Source organism: Gorilla gorilla, chromosome 1 (assembly GCF_029281585.2).
Source record: "Gorilla gorilla gorilla isolate KB3781 chromosome 1, NHGRI_mGorGor1-v2.1_pri, whole genome shotgun sequence".
Classification (NCBI taxonomy): Eukaryota; Metazoa; Chordata; class Mammalia; order Primates; family Hominidae; genus Gorilla; species Gorilla gorilla.
The window spans coordinates 84,999,588-85,015,663 of NC_073224.2; the positions used below are offsets into that span (position 1 = coordinate 84,999,588).

Consider the following 16,076-nt stretch of genomic DNA (forward strand, 5'->3'; position numbering starts at 1 on the left):
TCACCACTATATAATTCATCCATATAACAGAAAACCACTTGTAACCCAAAAGGTGTTGAAATATATATATGTTATAGTTATATATATATATGTATTATATATAATTTAAAAAATAAAGGGCAGACATTTAAAAATGTTTTTAATTGACACATAATAATTTTACATATTTATGGGGCACAGTGTGATGTTTCCATAAATGTATACATTGTGTAAAAATCAACAAATCAAATCAGGATATTAGCATACCCATCACCTCATTTATCATTTCTTTCTTTTCTCTTTTTTTTTTTTTTTTTTTGAGATGGAGTGTCACTCTGTTGCCCACGCTGGAGTGCAGTGGCCCCATCTCAGCTCACTGCAACTGCTGCCTCCAGGTTCATGTGATGATCATGCCTCAGCCTCCCAAGTAGCTGGGATTACAGGTGCCCACCACCACTACTAATTTTTGTATTTTTAGTAGAGACGGGGTTTCACCATGTTGGCCAGGCTGGTCTTGAACTCCTGACCTCAAGTGATCTGCCCACTTTAGCCTCCCAAAGGGCTGGGATTACAGCCGTGAGCCACCGCGCCCGGCCACATTTATCATTTCTTTGTGGTGAGAACATTCAAAATTCTCTCTTGTAGCTTTTTTGAAATATACAATATTGTTAACCATGGTCACCCTACTGTGACTAGAACACCAGAACTTACTCCTTCTAACTGTCACTTTGTACTTTTTGACTAATTGCTTCCTATGCCCCCATTCCCTTTCCCCTCCTCAGCCTCTGGTAACCACTATTCTATTCTCTACTTCTGTGAGATAAACTTTTTTAGATTCCATACATGATTGAAATCATGTTTGTCTTTCTGTATCTGGCTTATTCCACTTAGCATAGTGTCCTCCAGGTTCATCCATGTTGCCACAAATCCACTACTGGGTATATATCCAAATGAAATGAAATCAGTATGTGCAAGAGACATCTGTGCTCCCATGTTTATTGCAGCATTATTCACAAGCAGCATTATTCACAACAGCGTATAGAAGCAACCTAAGTGTCCATCAACAGATGAATGGATAAAGAAAATGTGGTACTTATACACAAGGAAATACTATTCAGCCTGTGAGGAGGAGAAGAGCTCCAGTTCCTTCAGGACCCTCCTGAGGGGGTACCATGTCAGCTTCAGGAGGACCTGGGGCAACATCCCGGGGAAGAAACAGCTCCTGTCTGTGGGCGCAGATGCTGAGGAGGAAACTTTGGTGTGGATTCTCTGGGGCATTTTTCCTACCTCGTCCATACATGTTGCTGTAATGACATGATTTCATGAATTTTTAAGGCTGAAGAGCATTCCTTTTTGTATATATACTGCATTTTCTTTATTCCTTCCTCTCTTCATGGACAGAATCTTGCCTCAAGAATATGAAAATGTTGTGGAGTCCTGATAAGTAAGCAACAATGAGGAAGGGGCCTCGGGTGGGGAAGGGCCCCAGGTGGGGAAGAACAATGAACAACGGTTCTGAGAGATGACCTCTATGTGCAGCCCCCTCTAGCACAACCCTATAAAACTTCCCTCCAGCCCCTGCCTTTTTGCAGACAGCCCTTCTCTGCTGTGCTACCCGTTGCAATCTTTCAATGTATTTTCATATTTTCTCTAATAAATCTGCCTTTCTTTACCTACAACTATCTTGGTAAATTCCTTTACCACCTGCGACACCAGCCCAGCCCCAGATAGTCACACCTGTGATGTTTTGGTGGCCCGTACAGGGACTGTTCGGGGACCTCTTCCCCTACTCACTCCCTTTCCTGTCCTCCAACTCCGACCTCTTGGTGACAGCATCCAAGCACAGAGACAGCTGAAGGTCCCCAGCTGGGGCCACTCCTCGGCAGACCAGAAAGTCCCTGTGAAAAGATGTCTGACCACCACTGCCTGATCAGGTAAGAGTTCAGAGTTTGCTTTCCTTTCCTGCCTTCCAGCAGACAAACTCTAGCATCCCTCTGGCAATTGATCACAACTGGCCAGGCCCACACCTTGGTGTAGCCTGAAGGCCAGAGGGTGAATGACTTTGGCTGCCTTACCCAGAAGGGAGGAAGACCCTCTCCTATCCTTTCTGGTTAAAAGTCCCCAATCCCTTTGTGTGGCACAATTGGCACACATGTTTTGGGGAACTCAGACTCCCTCTTTCTCACTCTAAATTCTAAATTCTCCCATGAAGACAGCCAGACATCCTGCTCTCGATGTTCCCAAATCAGGTGATCTCAAGTGGCCTCAGAGCAGTGAGTGTCCCCATTCCTGTCCCTTCTCCAGGGCTGGCAGCAGGCTGTCTTTCTCTCTTTACCCTTTTTCCTCATGCCTGGGCTGATCACCCAGCATAAGGTGCCAGCGCTGAAAGGTCCTTTCTAATGGGGGGTGGGATGCCCCTTTAGAAAGTGTACTTGTATCCCTCTGCAATGTAAGTGGAACCCTTTTCCTCAGCAGGATGCCCCTAAAGAAAGTGTGGTTCATGTCCCCAGCAGACATTACCCTCCAGTGGCTCATTGTTTTCCAGTTCCAACATGGGACAAACCCCATCTATTTATTCAGACTCACCTCTGGGCTACATCCTAAAACATTAAGACAAATTTAACTCTCAGACTCTCAAAAAGAAACACCTAATTTTTTTTTCAAGTTTCAACTTTTTAATAAGCTCTGTGAAGGACATTCTAAGCACTATATGAGACAAAACAATATTTTCTCTTCCAGTATTACAAAAAGACATTTGCAAACATTTTAAAGCAGCTCTTCTATATAATCAGTTTGGTTATCTGAATTAGAGAAAACCCCTAGATAATCATGTTCTTGATGCAGATTTCTTCTAGGTACATTTGGAAATTGCTTCCTAACCACAATAAACACTGTGTACAGGTTTTTTAAATGTCCCTGGATACACATTAATTTTCAAAAACCAGTCTGGTCAAATGTCAGAACCAATTATTGCTAGATCCAATAATCCTGACAGCTCAAACTAAAAAACTGGCAAAAAGAAAAATACTCAGACCCTACAAATGTTCCATAATTTGTCTTTAAATAGGAGAAAAAATTTTAAACAAAGATGGAGCTGTCTAAAAGATCTTTAACTAGCTACCTTGGGAGCTCAATTTAAAAACAAGAGGTTGATATACTATAAAATAAGATGTTTCAGTACAGCTCCAAAAACCTTTATAAATACAGCCATTTGGAAGGACAATCCTGGATCAGAAGAGCTATTCCTTGTGTATATTATGTGCACATGTCTCATTTCAGTTATCATAATTGCTTCTGTAATTTCCTTCTGAGTAGCAGTCATAACCACCCTGGCTTCTGACATTATAGTCTCTGGACTGTTCATATCCATATCTATACCCTCCAGGTCAACTGTCATACCTGCCACTCCCATAGTCCTGGTTCCCACCACCTCTAGAGTAGCTGCGACCACACCCATGGGCCCCAAAGGCACCTCCTCTGGTTCCCCAGCAGACTTGCCTGCATGATCCACGCGGATCTGGTGACCATCCAGGGACTCTCTGTTCATGGCTCTCATGGCGTCTGGGTTGGTGATGGTGATGAAACCAAAACCCCTGGACCGCTGAGTCTCCTTGACAATGACCACCTCAGAGACAGGCCCGAAGCTGCTGAAGTCGTCTTCCAGCACCTGCTCGTCGGTGTTAATGTTGAGCCCTCCCACGAAGAGCTTTCTTCTTTAGTGGACATGGCAGCGAGTTCAAGTCCTGGAAATTAAAACTTAAAAAAGCCAGACAGACAGTAAGCTCAGAGGTGCAGAAAAAATAGGGCACATCTAATTTTCTTGTGTAATATATTAATAGCATGGCCCCTTTGCAGGAAATTCTCAAATTAGCCTCCTCAGTCTTTTATAACTGAGAGCAGAACAAAAAGGACAGGGCTAACGGGAAAGAAAAACACAGAAAACACAAGGAGAAAAGGCAGGCTCAACTGCTGGCTGCTTTATGAGCCCCCAGCCCCGTCTGGGTTGCCCTCAGAATATCCTCCAGGTAACTGCCATCAGTGCAGAAGGCCAGGCCACTGAAAGGCAAACTGTCCTAATGGGACAAATGGGGAAAAGCCTTACACAGTTTGCCCCCTCGGCCACAAGCTTGGCCACTGGAAATGGGACTGCCCTAAGGGCTGAAGGGCCCCCAGGACAGAATCCCATCAGACACCCCGATGGCCTTCTGCTGGGGTAGGGGTCTCTGCTCCAGCTGGCTTCCAAATCAAACATCATTATCAATAAAACAAAGCCAAGGGCAACTCTGGAGACAGCAAGTAAAATTATAAATTTCCCTTTTGAGTTCAAAAGCTGTCTGTCACGGAGACACCTCCTGTACCCCTTTCTGGAAATAACCTTTTGCTTATATGGTAAAAACCTGGAAAATTACTATCTGGATGTTAACAGCCTTTTAGATTGGGTCACTATTGGAACTGGGTAGACCAATAAAAGAAAAAGGTTAAATTAAAAGAAGGATGCATAATAACAACATGGCTAGTCTCAGAAAGTTATCTTGAGCAGTTAAAATCCTTTGCAAGCTTGAAAATGCTTTAAACACCTTCTGGAAAAAACAGCAGTCACCTTGTGCTGTAGATAAGTGGCTAAGGCTTTGCCCTCTCACAATGCGTTCAATTCTTGTCTTTCAATGTGAGTCCTTTGTGGTCTAATACTTGTGGTATTTTTGCCCTTTATTGATTCTTTTCCCCTCCATGAACAGCTTCTGATTTCCTGTCTTGAAATTTTTTTTTCTCTGAATTACCTTTGGGGCAATTCTAGATCTTGTAAATCACTGACCGTCTCTCTGGAGACAGCTCCTGTGTCTGTGTTTAAGTCTTCTGCGCCGGGCGCGGTGGCTCACGCCTGTAATCCCAGCACTTTGGGAGGCCGAGGCGGGCAGATCACGAGGTCAGGAGATCGAGACCACGATGAAACCCCGTCTCTACTAAAAATACAAAAAAAATCAGCCGGGCGCGGTGGCAGGCGCCTGTAGTCCCAGCTGCTGGGGAGGCTAAGGCAGGAGAAGGGCGTGAACCTGGGAGGCGGAGGTTGCAGTGAGCCCAGATCGCACCACTGCACTCCAGCCTGGGCGACAGAGCGAGACTCCATGTCAAAAAAAAAAAAAAAAAAAAAAAGGCTTCTTCTTAGTTAAGGCTTACTAATATCATGTTATAAATTACCTTTAGTAAAAGATTCAAAAGCCAGAAATACTAGCCGTTTGTCCTGACTGAAATCTGGTAACAGAAGATTTTTAAAAGATTGTTCTTTTAAAAGAACAATCTTTGTAGTTAGAAATCAACTTAAAGCTTATATTTGGTCTGCATGTGTACAGATATTGGTTTTTAAAGCCCCTGCTTTCGCTCTAAAAACTTCTCAGTTGATAGAATTTTGTCTTAATTCTCCGTTTCTGTCTGTGTATTTTTATGTGTTTATATAAAAGAATTCTAATTGGCTTAAAGAAAAGCACTTAAACATATTGTCAGAAAAATAAAAATTTAATGCCTTTTAGGTCACGTGACTCTAGTACGAATCTTTTAAAAAGACAGTTTAAAGATTATTGGTAAAGTAAAAGATGTCTTCAAAGTTCACACATTTAAACTAAATTAGGCAGTCAGATACTGTTTGTCAGATGCTTTAAGGCCATAAACTGCTTCTATGACTTTTAATAATTGACTTGTTTTATAGCCATTAGATTCTAGGTAAGGCCTGGGGACATATGGTGTTAGCCTGGTCCCCTGGCTAGTCTGGAAAGAGTCAGACATTATCTGCAGCTTGTCCTGAGTTCTGCAATCTTATACATGGTTAAAATTACTCATCAGGGCCAGGCACCGTGGCTCATGCTTGTAATCCCAGCACTTTGGGAGGCTGAGGTGGGGGGATCACGAGGTTAGGAGTTTGAGACCAACCTGGTCAACACAGTGAAACCCTGTCTCTACTAAAAATACAAAAATTAACTGGGCATGGTGGCGGGCACCTGTAATCCCAGCTACTTGGGGGGCCTAGGCAGGAGAATTGCTTGGACCAAGGAGGTGGAGGTTGCAGTGAGCCGAGATCGTGCCATCGCACTCCAGCCTGGATGACAGAGCTAGACTCGGTCTCAAAAAAAAAAAAAAAAAAAAATTACTCATCAGGTTTTTCACCAAAAATAAAAGTTGCTGAGAGTTAACATTGTAACATGTACTTGAGACTGCTGGAGAAACAGTTTACATGCAAAGTATAGAAGGAAAGTAGAATATGTTTTTGGTGGGAGGTTGTAAGGAGGCATGGAAATAGGCGGGGCACAGTGGCTCACGCCTGTAATCCCAGCACTTTGGGAGGCCAAGGCGGGTGGATCACGAGGTCAGGTCAGGAGATCTAGACCATTCTGGTTAACATGGTGAAACCCCGTCTCTACTAAAAATACAAAAAATTAGCCAGGCGTGGTGGCAGGTGCCTGTAGTCCCAGCTACTTGGGAGGCTGAGGCAGGAGAATGGCGTGAACCCGGGAGGCGGAGCTTGCAGTGAACCAAGATCGTGCCACTGCACTCCAGCCTGGGTGACAGAGAGCGACTCTGTCACACACACACACAAAGAAGGCATGGAAATATGGCTTTTGTTAAAGGGAATGTAATTTTGTCTTGCTCAGAGGTTTTAACGATTGGCCTAACCTACAGGAGTAATGGAATAAAACTGAAGGTTTAAGCAAGTTAGATAGTAAGTTGTGGAGCGCTGATCTTGTAAAAAGTTCTGTGGGTATAAAAAAGCTGGCTAAGATTTGAAGGGAATTATTTAGTTTTCCCATAGGTTGAAAATTGAAATAAAAGCACACTAATGCAGGTCCAGAATCTGGGCCCACGTGTCCGAATAATAGTTTTCTTAGATAATTAATCTGCTGTTTAACAGAAAACGATAAATGGTTACAAGAGGTTTATGGAAATCTTACCCTATGGTCAAGCTAATAAAGATTGGACAGACTTGTTTATAAGGTTTTATTAAGAATTGGATTTAACATTAATAGAACACTAATACAAAGATGCAATTTGGCTTTCTCTTTTAAACAAGATTTTCATGTAATATAAACAAAAATGAAAGAATTTTGTTTTCCTTTTAAATGAATGACAGAAAAAGGAGGGAAGAAAAAGGAGACAGATTCAGTTGTCCTCGTGCTGTCTTTATTGCAGCCTGTTTTGAAAGCTGAGTCTCCCCTCTATCAGCGAGTAAAGATTTTTGCCTTTTAAAAATTTTGGACTTATCATTTTGGCTAAATGACTTATAGTGACTCTGTACTAATCTCCTTCTCTAAACAACTCTCCTCCAAATCCTGTTGGGTAATGGGAACAAGTGGCACCCTCTCCCTCTAAAAGAAAAAGTCACACCCCTTTATACTATGTAAGGGATCAATTACCATTTTCCCTCCATGCCCTGGTAATATCTAAATACCCCACACTCCTTTGGGGCAAAAACATACTTTCCAAGATGTGTGCCTGCTTAATATTTGCCCAACCTCTGAATTCATCTTTCCCTCTAGTAGCCCCATTTCTCCTGGGAAAGTTACCTAAATCTTTAACAAATAACTTCAACCTAGATAGTCTTATCTCAGGGGTTTAAAATAGCCCATACTTATTCAGACATGCCCTAGCAAGAAAGCAAACTGAGTAATCTCTTGATGGAACAACTTCTACAATATATAAATAACCTCCTCATTTGCTTCCCTTCCACAGAACTCACACAGCAACACATAGTATAAACCATAAACTCCTAAAAAAAGGAAAATAACTTTTGTCTAATTCAAAGGATAATGGTTATATGTAAAACAAGATAAAAGGAACCAGGAAATAAGAGAAACATAAAGAAAGTTATAAAGGTAAAGAGGTATTTTTGGTAATGAAGGTTATGAAGATTTTGCACGAGAAAGGATTTTGTACCATAAATTCTTGTCCTAAAGTAAAATGACTGCTTGTTTAAGAATGAGGGATGCTTAGGACAAGTCAGAAAGTCTGGGCACATCATAGATGGTCTGTGTAAATCACGAGAAAATTTGTGAAATTCATAAAAGGAACACTATGTGTAATTAAGATATAATAGTCTTTCTAAAATTGGCTCCCTATGCTGTGTCAAATTAAATTCAAACACTTTTTCATCAAGTGCAACTTCCAAGTTATCTAAATGGGCTTCCAATAAGGAAAACCACTCATACTACAAAAGGGTTTTCTTTGCCTTTTTGGTAACTGGCTCAAGAAAAAAATTTTATCTTCTAGAATTCAGTAGTTTCACCTTCAAATGGTGCTATGAACAGGATATTGGTATCTCCTCAATGATGCCTGCTACCTTTAGGAGTCTCCCATTCACCTGGAGGCCAGTTTTGCCTAGACATGCTCCCCTTCTCCGATGAATGCTTTCCTTCAGCATGATCCAATATCCTAGGTCTTACAGCCCAGGACAATGGCTCACAGGGTCTCCTCACAGACCAAAACCATAGGTTGGGTCAACTCTATGTCCCTGGTCAGCAGGAAGCAGTTGGAAGATGAGACCTGTACCCCAATGCCAAAGATTTGTCATTGCTATTCTGTCATGGGGGGAATGTGGATTCCTGATAAGTAAGCAAAAATGAGGAAGGGGCCTCAGGTGGGGAAGGGCTCCAGGTGGGGAAGAATAATAAATAATTGTTCTGAAAGGTGACCTCATTCCACACAATGACCTCGTTCTGCACATAACCCCGTCCAGTACGACCCTATAAAACTTCCCTTCCACCTCTGCCTCTTTGCAGACAGCCCCTTCTCTGCTGTGCTGCCCATTACAATCTTGCAACACATTTTCATACTTTCTTTAACAAACCTGCCTTTCTTTACCTACAACTGTCTTGGTAAATTCCTCTACTCCCTGTGACACCAGCCGCAGATAGTCGCATCTGGGAGAAACATATCTTCAGTGGTCCAGAAGATATGCTGCCAGCCCCAAGCAGCGGGTCAAAACAATCTGGCCACATAACAGAGTACACACTGGGGAGCAATTCACTGAAGCTTCTGCTGAAGACCTGGTAGGGGATTTTCCAAGTGACAGGTCAGAGAAGGAGGCCTCATCTGTGGTCAGCGTGGACTCAAAAGCAAATGAAAATCTTTCTGTTGAGGACATTCTGAAGCAGCTTCCTTGTTACAGGGCATTGGAGAAGGTTCCATGGAAGACCAAGACAGCCTCAAGAACATGGAATACAATTCTCCTCTGGACATCATTTATGAAGGTAGCTATAAGGATGAAGACTCTTCAGCTGCTCCTGAAAGATCTCAGCATAACATCTGGCAAATCAATGGGTAAGGAAGAAAATGGTTCCCATACGTCAACTTCACGTAATCTTTGGTTCCCATATGTCAACTTCATGTAATCTTGAGTGGTTTCTGGAGAATCTCAGCAGTGATGAGGATGATGCTTCAGCTTCCCCTAAGGACCATGTGCACAATGACCTCATTCTGCACATTCTACAGATCTGAAAATAAGATGCTGGCAATATATCATCAACTTCAGGGGAAAGTAAGTGGATTCTGAAGAGGATAAGTGATGAGGAGGACTCTCCTGCTCCCTGACCACCTTCACATCACCAGCACCCTCTTCAGTATGGACCTCTACACCAAGGTCCCTGAGCAGACATCAGAATGAGAGAGAGAGATGGAGCTCCTTACAGCTAGAAAGTTATTTCTCATCCTGATAACTCTCATTGCATCATATGGGTCCCATTAGTACAGATATCTCCAAATGGGCCACTCTTCTGTTACATAGAATAAATTGCTCATTACCTTGAGACTCTAATTATAGATTACAGTCCTCCTTGCCATCTACTGTAAAAGAGTGTCAATCAACAGTGGGCTCCAGTGTCTCACTGAACTTGTGGTCAGCCTTATTCATAGGATCACAGAGTTTACCTATAGAACAGAGAACTGCTTGATGTTTGGTGACTGTCCTAAATAAATAAGTGGAGTGCACTATCTGAGCTTTACCATTTTTGTCTCTTTCATTCTTTTATCCATCCTGGCTATCCTGGGAATCCCTCTGTTCACTAAACCCATTCCTGTTGTACCTACTGTCAAAACTGTTCAACGTGAATGACATCTTGTGCTGATGAAGATGAGGAGACACCGTCACTCTCCAAAGCTGTTGGAAAGAACCTATGTAAAGGACCAGTGGGACAATTTATCTGCTTTGTTGCTGTTTCATTAATTCACTATGAGACTATGTGCTTGGGCACCATGCTCTCTGCCTGAGCCCAGGGCACCAGGAGAGGAGCTAAGAGGCCATCTGTGGGGCCAGCCCAGGCCACTCAGAACAATGGTGATGGTGACACTTGGCTGGAACGCTCCTTGCCCCAGGCTGGCCGCCAGGCCAATAGCCGGGATCATTGACACCTCTGCCTCCCAGCACAAGCCCCAGGCAGGGACCAGTGGACTCCAGAGCACTCACTGCCCAGGGACCACAGACGTTTCACCTAGCAGGGGTACCTCTTGGCCGAGTCCCTGGTTCCCCCTTGTATGAACCAGCCTGGGGAACTAAGAGCTCCACAGCTGTGGGTATAATATAGTGCCCAGGTCCAGGATTTGAGGTGGGGTAGTGGTGTTGGGGACAGGAGACTGGGGCAAGTTGCCTGTGGACTTCTGAAAGTGAAAAGAAGTCAGGGGAAATGTTTATCTCTGTCCTTGGCCTAATGCCAGCAGTATAAGCCACAGGCTAGGGATTCCTTTTAAAGCCCACAGTATTCCCCCACCTAAGTCCTAGTATAACCATCATTTCCTTGAGTTCACTTGCAACAGCTGCTGTGCCAAGCACCATGTTTGTATTTGATCTTCACAAACTACTACTGCCTTAAGGCAGTAGTTAGTAGCATTATCCCATTTCACCGCCAAGGAATCTGAGGCTGGGGGATAAATAACGCCCATGGTGAGTGGAGAAGCTAGGACTGGAATCAGCATCTGCTTTTCTCTAGAGCCTGGGATGTTCACCCTGAAGTTGCTCTCCTGCCTTCTCTGTGGTTGGTACTTTCCAGTTACTGTTTGTGCTTTACCAAGAGGAGTTGGTCCTGTTGCCTTCCTCGCCTCTTCCCTTCCTTACTCTGGTGACTGCCTATGGCCAAGAAGAGGGTCTGCAAGACTGTCTCTCTACTTCATGTAAAATGACTGGAATCTTGTGGAGAAATTGTGAAGTGGACTTGGGAACACACTAAAGAAGCCTATGTTGGGAGCTTGGGGAAAAAGAGTACCCGGAGACAAGTACTCCAGTGGAAGCTCTGCCTTCACTGTGAGAACATGCCAGGGCTAGCCTGCTGGAGGGAGACATATGGAGCAGAACTAAGTCACCCCAGCCAACCTCCAGACCTGGGAGGCACCAGCTGATAGCCAGCTGTTCCCCAGTCCCGTGAGTGAGCCTAGCTGAGACCTGAAGAGCTGCCCAGGCTGAATCACCAACCTACAGATTTGTGAGCTGAAAGGAGAAATGATGAAGAAAGTATTCTTGGAATTCACTTCTGGCAGAGTCTCGTGAGCTTTGCTTTCATTTGTTAATGAAATGCTTGACATCTTTCCTTCACTTTATAAACATTATGTGCACATTATTCAGAATTCTAATAGAAAGTAATTTCCCATTAATGCAGGCTGTAAAATGCCATTTTACTTGAAACCATGCCTCAGGAACAAACAGTACAGGACACATTTACACTTGCAAATTCCATTCAAAAATCAAGGAAGCCCCGTGTTGGGTGGGACAGAGACTTAGAGCCACTAACAAAGGAAATTTAGAAGAGCAGCCTAGGACAGGCATAGGCAAATAGCATAGTGGCACACTACGCTATTTACAAACATAGCACACTATGCTATGCTACAAACAAATAGCATAGTTTGCAGCAGTGGAGAATCGAATTATGGGACGCTGAATTTTTTTTAAAGCCAACTTTTGCACATCTGTGATCTCTGGCTGACCAGCACCCTTCTAAGAACTTCATCTGCCTAGACACTGAGCTACTGGCCAACAAGGGGACAGAAGCACTGACATGCATGGCCTGGATGAGGAAGCCAAAGAATTCACTGTCCTATCGGTGTTTTTCCTTCCAGGTCGAATACAGACAGTGTACTTCCTTTGTGACCATTTGCTGACCACACAATGTCTGCAATAATGAATTTTGGAAATAAATAATTCCCAATGCTCTTAAAAAAATACACTATGATCTGTGAACTTTAAAAACTGACTTAAAGTAGCAGTAGTTATTTTAGAGAAGGTCATGAATACCATTATGGACCTAGTCCAGCGGTACAGTAAAGAGAAACATCATGACAGATTTTTAGCAGAAATAAATAGTACCTGATTCAAGTTACAAAAGAATTTCAAGAAGCCCCGAAAGAGTGCTTTCCCTTTTTAAAAAATAAAAGTGGATTTAGTAGAAGAAATGCGATGATTAAGAAACTTTAGAACCTATTATTAGCAATGTTAGTGAGAAGGTGAAATTGTATGTTATTAATAACTGTTACCCTGAAGAAAAAGAAAAAAATAAAAGAAAATACAAAAAAAAATTAAGAGAAAAAAGTTTTAAAAATTTCAAAAAGAAATGGTATGTTAGTTATATCAACAGCAAATTTTAAAAGGCAATTACAAATTCTAAAAAAAAATAAATCTGTGCAATAAAACAAGGGCTAAGTATAAAGTTAATTACGATGAACATTACTTTGAGAATATAAGAGATTATAAACATTAAAAAATGATACTTGGCCAGGCATGGTGGCTCACACCTGTAATCCCAGCACTTTGGGAGGCCAAGGTGGCAGGATCACTTGAGTGCAGGAGGTCGAGGCTGCAGAGAGTCATGATTGCACCACTGCACTTAACCTGGGCAACAGAAAGAAACCCTGTCTCAAAAAAAAAAATAGTATTTATTTTAAAAAATGATACCCAAAAACATTACCTTGGAACTTCCCAGATGTGATTTTTATTCATTGTGGTCATTCACATGTATGTCTTGGATCTAGGAGAAAGAAATTTACACAATCTTAATAGCAAAAAGTCTATTAAACCAACATAGAAACAAAGTACGGACAACTTAATTACAATTACAGAGAACCATTTAAACTCTATGACAATTAGCCATTTAAAAACAATGTTAGAGTTGGCTAGGTGTGATGGCTCATGCCTGTAATCCCAGCACTTTGGGAGCCCAAGGCAGGTGGATCACCTGAGGTGAAGAGTTTGAGACCAGCCTGACCAGCGTGGCAAAACCTCATCTCTATTAAAAAGTACAAAAATTAGCTGGGAGTGGTGGCATGCACCTGTAGTCCCAGCTACTTGGGAGGCTGAGGCAGGAGAATCACTTGAACCCGGGAGGCAAAGGTTGTAGTGAGCCAAGATCACGCCACTGCACTCCAGCCTGGACGAGAGAGCGAGACTCCATCTCAAAAAAAAAAAAAGAAAAAAAAAGTTACAGTTGACAGAATTTGGGAGTGGGTTGTGTAAGAAACACGTAAGGATTCCAATTGTTATGGGACCTTGTGAATATTAAGTACATAGATACATAAACATGATAGACCCAGAAATAGAGCTTGAGAAAGCACTTTAAAAGTTATAAACGTAACCACTAGACAAAAGGAAAATAATAATCAGAAATAAGAGTTGGGTAGCACAGACAAGTAAAATGATTTTGTAATGAACCAAAAATTTGATTTTTTTGAAATTGCGAGTCCCAAAGGAAAAGTTTTAAGTGTATTTTTAGAACTTTGCAGGAAAATACCAAAACTATTATAAGCAGAAACAAAAACTGGAAATCTGTAGCTGAGTAGGTGTGCTGTATTGCCTGTGCTGGGCTCCTCAGAACAGTACAGGGGAACAAATCAATTTACATGCAGAAAAGACAGGATGAAGTAATTTTGGTACTGTGTTATTGCCCAGCACTTCCTATCAAGCATGGAGAAGTCTTTTAAGAAGGCTGCCTGCATTCTCTGTGGCCACCTGAAGCTGCTGCCCGTGTTTCTCAGGGGTAGGCCAGGGATGATCAGCCCTGATTTGTACAGCCTTCCCAATTGGCCAAGAGAGAAACTGCTATTCTCCCCTTCACATGGAACCCCCTCTGCTTCACAGTTCCTACAATGAGTGGGATAGACTGGGCACCTAGGCCTAAAGGTTACCATCCTCATAACTCTCAACCACATTGTTTGGGTTTCATTGGTACAGATATCTCCAAATGGGTCACTCTTCCATTACGCAGAGTCAATGGCTAGTTACTTTGGGCCTCCATTTTTAGCTATTTTTCTGCGTGTCATCTACTGGAAAAGAGTCAATGAGCAGGAGCCTCTGGGGAATCACTGGATTGTTTTCAGTCCCATTCAGATGATCAGGGAATTCCTTGGTGGCTGGTGACTGTTCTGAGATGGAGTGTGCTGCCTGTACTTCATCATTATGGTCCTTTTTGTATTCATCCTATTCTGAGAATTTCCCTGTTCACCAAACCCTTTCTTGCTATACATGTGAGCCATGACTCATAAGTAAATGTTAAAGCATGTTCATTTCTAAAAGAAAAGGAAAGAAGGCTGCGTGCGGTGGCTCACGTCTGTAATGCCACTACTTTGGGAGGCCGAGGCAGGTGGATCACAAGGTCAAGATCGAGACCACCCTAGCTAACATGGTGAAACCCCATCTCTACTAAAAATACAAAAAATTAGCTGGACATGGTGGCGCACACCTGTAGTCCCAGCTACTCGGGAGGCTGAGGCAGGAGAATCACTTGAACCTGGGAGGCAGAGGTTGCAGTGAGCCAAGATTGCACCACTGCACTCCAGCCTGGTGACAGGGTGAGACTCTGTCTCAAAAAAAAAAAAAAAAAAAAAAAAGGAAATACTATTTGGCCATTAAAAATTATGAAATCAACTCGGTGTGGTGGCTCATGCCTGTAATCCCAGCACTTTGGGAGGCCAAGGTGGGCGGATCACATGAGGTCAGGAGTTTGAGACCAGCCTGTCCAACATGGTAAAACCCCATCTCTACTAAAAATACAAAATTAGCCGGTTGTGGTGGCAGGTGTCTGTAGTCCCAGCACTTTGGGAGGCAGAGGCAGCCACACCATCTGAGGTCAGGAGTTTGAGACCAGCCTGTCCAACATGATGAAATACAAAATTTTGAAATACAAAGTTAGTCAGGTGTGGTGATTGATGCCTGTAGCCCCAGCTACTTGGGAGGCTGAGGCAGAAGAATTGCTTGAAATCAGGGGGTGGGGCCAGTGGGGGGAGGATGCAGTGAGCTGAGATCACACCATGGCACTCTAGCCTGGGCAACAGACTGAAACTCTGTCTCAAAAAAAAAAAAAAAAAAAAAAAAAGGACGGAATCCTGTCATTTGCCATTTGTAACAACATGGATAAACCTGGAGGTCAGGTTTCTGGGAAGAGAAATAGGTCAGGGCTGGGTTAGCAATGTCTGCATTCCTCTATTGGACAGCCCATCTCCTACAACTATGGTTCTTGCCTTTTTCTATTGACCCTTCTTGTGACTGTTTATGCCTATGAATAGTCGTGGCTTCCTCCTATTGCTATTCCTGAGGTATAGCAGCATCCCTATTTGTTTCCATTTGTCATCTTAATTTATTGTTAAACAACAATTTAATATTACAGATCACCTTAGACAATTTTATTTGCTAAGGTATTCATGTACCTGTGTATATGTATAAATTATGTATATATTCCATTGTTCATTTGACTCTGTAATTTACTTCAGTTTTCAATACAGCCATGTGTCACTTGACAACAGGCATATGTCTTGTGAAATGGGTTGTTAGGCGATTTAGTCCTCATGTAAACATCAGAGTGTACGCACACAAGCCTAGATGGTATAGCCTACTACACATCTAGGCTATATGGTATAGCCTATTGCTCCTAGGCTACAAGCCTGTCTAGCATGTTACTGTATTGAATACTGTAGGCAATTGTAAATAACAAGTATTAGTTTAGATACACATAGAAAAGGCACAATAAAAATATGGTATAAAAGGTTTAAAGATGATACACTTGTATATGGCACTTCATGAATGAAGTTTGCAGGACTGGAAGTTGCTCTGGCAAGTCAGTGAGTGAGTGGTGAGTGAACCTGAA

At 42.6% G+C, this 16,076-nt stretch overlaps 1 pseudogene; it reads right to left on the minus strand.

The window, feature by feature from the left end:
• Positions 1 to 3,254: 3,254 nt before the first annotated feature.
• Positions 3,255 to 7,714, minus strand: LOC101132107 (RNA-binding protein 3-like; annotated as a pseudogene).
• Positions 7,715 to 16,076: the final 8,362 nt, after the last annotated feature.